Source organism: Pseudophryne corroboree, chromosome 5, assembly GCF_028390025.1.
Source record: "Pseudophryne corroboree isolate aPseCor3 chromosome 5, aPseCor3.hap2, whole genome shotgun sequence".
Classification (NCBI taxonomy): Eukaryota; Metazoa; Chordata; class Amphibia; order Anura; family Myobatrachidae; genus Pseudophryne; species Pseudophryne corroboree.
Window position 1 is genome coordinate 18,721,472 of NC_086448.1, and position 6,000 is coordinate 18,727,471.

Consider the following 6,000-nt stretch of genomic DNA (forward strand, 5'->3'; position numbering starts at 1 on the left):
CACAGAGGGCAGTGAGGGTAAGTGATGGAGGCAGGATACAGAGGGCAGTGAGGGTAAGTGATGGAGGCTGGATACAGAGGGCAGTGAGGGTAAGTGATGGAGGCTGGATACAGAGGGCAGAGAGGGTAAGTGATGGAGGCAGGATACAGAGGGCAGTGAGGGTAAGTGATGGAGGCAGGATACAGAGGGCAGTGAGGGTAAGTGATGGAGGTAGGACACAGAGGGCAGTGAGGGTAAGTGATGGAGGCAGGACACAGAGGGCAGTGAGGGTAAGTGATGGAGGCAGGACACAGGGGGCAGTGAGGGTAAGTGATGGAGGCAGGACACAGAGGGCAGTGAGGGTAGTTGGGCTCAGTAGAAGATTGTTATCACCAGAATGGACCTCCAGACAGATCAGACTTGTCCCCAAGTGGGCCAAATTAGTAATGGTGCCAGGCCAGATACCAGCTGAATGGGTGGCTACAGTTGCACCCATTATGGGGGGTTATCAAACCTTCTAAAGAGAACATGTGGAGAAGTGGCCTATAGAAGCCAATCAGATTGCAGCTATCATTTATCAAGTACAATCTGTAAAAAGATAGCCGGAAGCTGATTGGTTGCTATGGGCCATCGCTCCACTTGTCCTCTCTATATCTCCCCCTATATGAGACACGTTGGGGGGAGTATAGCCTCAGTCTGCACCTCAATTACCCCCAGGATTACCCCGTGTGAAGGTACGTGGGGTAGTTACTTGCCGGGGGCCAGTTACATTCTCTTGTCCAAAACCAGGGAAACCCCTAAAACACGTCCTCATCCCAAAGACACGACCGCCCGCCGATCTGAGGATCCAGCTGTGGTGAGGAGGTGACTAACTGTACGAAGCCCAAATATCTCAGGAAAGGCGGCCTAGAACCCCAAGACACCGGTCACTTATGGAACACACCACCATACTACACTGGAGCACAAACCGTGGCTGTGGCGTGGTACACAGACTCCCCAGATCTCCACTTAGATCCCGCCTGAGGAGAGCAGAGCACAGAGACCAGATTACCACTGAACAACATGTACCAGGTGTGTATAACGCGGCACCGGGGTGTAATGGGTAAAGGCGGCTGCTGCGTCTCCTACTGTACCTGTGGCCCTAACCGCGTCCCCAGGACACAGACAGCGCAGCAACTATTACTATATCAGGCCGCAAGGCGACACAGTGATCGCACTGCGCCCCAGTCAGCGCAGTACCCAACGCTGCGGGGACGTCAATACCGGCCTCGCCCCAATATCACACACACAACGCTTACACGGGATCCCTGCGGCGTCTCACACAAGTCAGTTATGGGAGAAATATGTACAGAGCGGATTATCCATTTATAAAGCTCCCACTGTGGGGGAGATGTACTAAGCCGTGCAGAGGGATAAACGTGGAGAGAGATAAAGTACCAGTCAATCAGCTCCTGTCATGTTCCAGGCTGTGTATGAGAAATGACAGGAGCTGGTTGGCTGGTACTTTATCTCTCTCCAAGGCTTCATACAGTACATCTATTCATGGTATAACGTAGCTAGCCAGCAAGTCATTATACTAGAGAAAAGACAAGGGAATAAGAAAAACACATTTTTCAAAAACTGAGTACGGATCAGGATATAATGTCTATTATTCACTATTCATTACACTTTTCTATACTGTCATTATTAGCTGCAGTATACAGGGGGTATATACACACACACATAGTATATGATAGATAGATAGATAGATAGATAGATAGATAGATAGATAGATAGATAGATAGATAGATAGATAGATAGACGGTATACAGGGGGTCTATATATATATATACATATATACATATATATATATATATACATATATATATATATATATATATATATATATATACACACACACACAGTATACAGGTAATAGTATTGTACACGGTTACAATAAAAGGTACATTTTAAATCTGTGTTACTTTTGGAGACTTCAGTATCTTTTTCTTTGTGATGTAAATGACACATAGGTACATAAACACCTGTCACCTGTACGAAAAGGGTGAGGCGCTCAAATGTCATATTAGGAAAAGGGAAGAGGCGTGTGTATATACCCAGCAGAGAGGGGGAGACAGGTGTGTATATACCCAGCAGAGAGGGGGAGACAGGTGTGTATATACCCAGCAGAGAGGGGGAGACAGGTGTGTATATACCCAGCAGAGAGGGGGAGACAGGTGTGTATATACCCAGCAGAGAGGGGGAGACAGGTGTGTATATACCCAGCAGAGAGGGGGAGACAGGTGTGTATACACCCAGCAGAGAGGGGGAGACAGGTGTGTATACACCCAGCAGAGAGGGGGAGACAGGTGTGTATACACCCAGCAGAGAGGGGGAGACAGGTGTGTATACACCCAGCAGAGAGGGGGAGACAGGTGTGTATACACCCAGCAGAAAGGGGGAGACAGGTGTGTATACACCCAGCAGAGAGGGGGAGACAGGTGTGTATATACCCAGCAGAGAGGGGGAGACAGGTGTGTATACACACAGCAGAGAGGGGGAGACAGGTGTGTATATACCCAGCAGAGAGGGGGAGACAGGTGTGTATATACCCAGCAGAGAGGGGGAGACAGGTGTGTATATACCCAGCAGAGAGGGGGAGACAGGTGTGTGTATATACCCAGCAGAGAGGGGGAGACAGGTGTGTGTATATACCCAGCAGAGAGGTGGAGACAGGTGTGTGTATATACCCAGCAGAGAGGTGTGTATACACACAGCAGAGAGGGGGAGACAGGTGTGTATATACCCAGCAGAGAGGGGGAGACAGGTGTGTGTATATACCCAGCAGAGAGGTGTGTATACACACAGCAGAGAGGGGGAGACAGGTGTGTATATACCCAGCAGAGAGGTGTGTATACACCCAGCAGAGAGGAGGAGACAGGTGTGTATAGACCCAGCAGAGAGGGGGAGACAGGTGTGTATGCACCCAGCAGAGAGGGGGAGACAGGTGTGTATATACCCAGCAGAGAGGTGTGTATACACCCAGCAGAGAGGGGGAGACAGGTGTGTATACACCCAGCGGAGAGGGGGAGACAGGTGTGTATACACCCAGCGGAGAGGGGGAGACAGGTGTGTATACACCCAGCGGAGAGGGGGAGACAGGTGTGTATACACCCAGCAGAGAGTGGGAGACAGGTGTGTATACACCCAGCAGAGAGTGGGAGACAGGTGTGTATACACCCAGCAGAGAGTGGGAGACAGGTGTGTATACACCCAGCAGAGAGTGGGAGATAGGTGTGTATACACCCAGCGGAGAGGGGGAGACAGGTGTGTATACACCCAGCAGAGAGTGGGAGATAGGTGTGTATACACCCAGCAGAGAGGGAGATAGGTGTGTATACACCCAGCGGAGAGGGGGAGATAGGTGTGTATACACCCAGCGGAGAGGGGGAGACAGGTGTGTATATACCCAGCAGAGAGGGGGAGCAAGGTGTGTATACACCCAGCAGAGAGGGGGAGAGAGGTGTGTATACACCCAGCAGAGAGGGGGAAACAGGTGTGTATATACCCAGCAGAGAGGTGTGTATACACCCAGCAGAGAGGGGGAGATAGGTGTGTATGCACCCAGCAGAGAGGGGGAAACAGGTGTGTATATACCCAGCAGAGAGGTGTGTATACACCCAGCAGAGAGTGGGAGATAGGTGTGTATACACCCAGCAGAGAGGGAGATAGGTGTGTATACACCCAGCGGAGAGGGAGATAGGTGTGTATACACCCAGCGGAGAGGGGGAGATAGGTGTGTATACACCCAGCGGAGAGGGGGAGACAGGTGTGTATATACCCAGCAGAGAGGTGGAGACAGGTGTGTATATACCCAGCAGAGAGGTGGAGACAGGTGTGTATATACCCAGCAGAGAGGTGTGTATACACCCAGCAGAGAGGGGGAGCGAGGTGTGTATACACCCAGCAGAGAGGGGGAAACAGGTGTGTATATACCCAGCAGAGAGGTGGTGATGTATAGTCTATATATAACAGCAGTACACAGATGCTATATACATTATATTACACAGGGGGGATATATGCAGTAATATAGGGGGTATATTATTCAGGGGGATATATACAGTAATATAGGGGGTATATTATACAGGGGGATATATACAGTATATAGGGAATATATACAGTATATAAGGGGATACACACAGAGCAGGGAGGCTGGGGGGATATATACAGTAATACAGGGGGGGATATATACAGTAATACAGGGGGTAGATATACAGTATATAGGTGGGATATATACAGTATATAAGGGGATACACACAGAGCGGGGAGGCGGGGGGATGTAAACGGGGGGTGGGGATATATACAGTAATATAGGGGAATATATACAGTATATAAGGGGATACACACAGAGCAGGGAGACTGGGGAGATGTATACAGTAATACAGAGGGGGGGATATATATAGTAATATAGGGGGATATATACAGTATATAGGGATATACACACAGAGCGGGGAGAGCCTGGGGGGATATATACAGTATATAGAGGTATAAACACAGAGTGGGGAGAGTCTGGGGGGATATATATACAGTGTATAGGGGGGATATATACAGTAATATAGGGGTATACAGGGGGGATATATACAGTATATAGGGGTATACAGGTGGGATATATACAGTAATATAGGGATATATACAGTAACAGGGGTATATATACAGTATACAGTTGGGATATATACAGTATATAGGAGTATACAGGGGGAATATATACAGTATATAGGAATATACAGGTGGGATATATACAGTATATAGGGAGTATATATATATATATATATATATATATATATACACACAGTATATAGGGGTATATATATACACACACACACACACACACACACACACTATATAGGGGTATACAGGGGGATATATACAGTATATAGGGGTATACAGGGGTATACACACAGTATATAGGGGTATACAGGGGGGATATATACAGTATATAGGGGTATACAGGTGGATATATACAGTATATAGGGGTATACAGGTGGGATATACACAGTAATATAGGGATATATACAATATACAGGGGGATATATACAGTACAATAGGGATATAGTAGACAGTACATAGGGGTATAGACACAGAGCGGGGAGAGCCGGGCACTCACCGGGGAGAAGCTGCCGCTGCTGGGATGTCTCATGCTGGTCCCCTCAGTCCGGCTGCTGCTCCTCTCTCTCCGGAGCCCCCGTGCAGTGTGGCCGGCCGCCCCCCTCCATCCCCCGGCTGCTGAGTGCTCCGGAGATCCCGCACTGACACCTTCTCCTGCCGGCAGCAGCCGCAGCCCCTCCCCCGGTGACATCACCCAGTCCCCGCCAACCGGAGCCCGCGGGCGTCATGTCGGCGGCCGGTAACCCCGCAGCTGCCGGCTCTGCCGCTCACCCGGTTTCCTGCATTTCGCTCCCCTCATTCCCTCACCCGGATCCCGTCATCTCCGCTCCCCTCATTCCCTCACCCGGATCCCGTCATCTCCGCTCCCCTCATTCCCTCACCCGGATCCCGTCATCTCCGCTCCCCTCATTCTCTCACCCGGCTCCCGTCATCTCCGCTCCCCTCATTCCCTCACCCGGATCCCCTCATTCCAGCACCCCGCTTCCCTCATCCCTACACCCGGCTCCCGTCATCCCAGAACCCCGATCCCCTCATCACAGAACCCCGCTTCCCTCATCCCTACACCCCGCTTCCCTCATCCCTACACCCGGCTCCCGTCATCCCCACACCCGGCTCCCCTCATTCCAGCACCCCGCTTCCCTCATCCCAGAACCCCGCTTCCCTCATCCCAGAACCCCGCTTCCCTCATCCCCACACCCGGCTCCCGTCATCCCCACACCCGGCTCCCCTCATTCCAGCACCCCGCTTCCCTCATCCCAGAACCCCGCTTCCCTCATCCCAGAACCCCGCTTCCCTCATCCCCACACCCGGCTCCCGTCATCCCCACACCCGGCTCCCCTCATTCCAGCACCCCGCTTCCCTCATCCCAGAACCCCG

At 50.9% G+C, this 6,000-nt stretch overlaps 1 protein-coding gene across 2 annotated transcripts in view; it reads right to left on the reverse strand.

Annotated features, from left to right (window-relative positions):
• Nucleotides 1–5,304, reverse strand: part of LRRC24 (leucine rich repeat containing 24) — a 128,769-nt gene extending 123,465 nt beyond the window's left edge. For both annotated transcript variants that reach the window (XM_063921116.1, XM_063921115.1), the window contains exon 1: nt 5,123–5,304. The gene's annotated coding sequence lies outside the window, so the exon portion shown is untranslated. The remainder of the gene's footprint in view (nt 1–5,122) is intronic.
• Nucleotides 5,305–6,000: the final 696 nt, after the last annotated feature.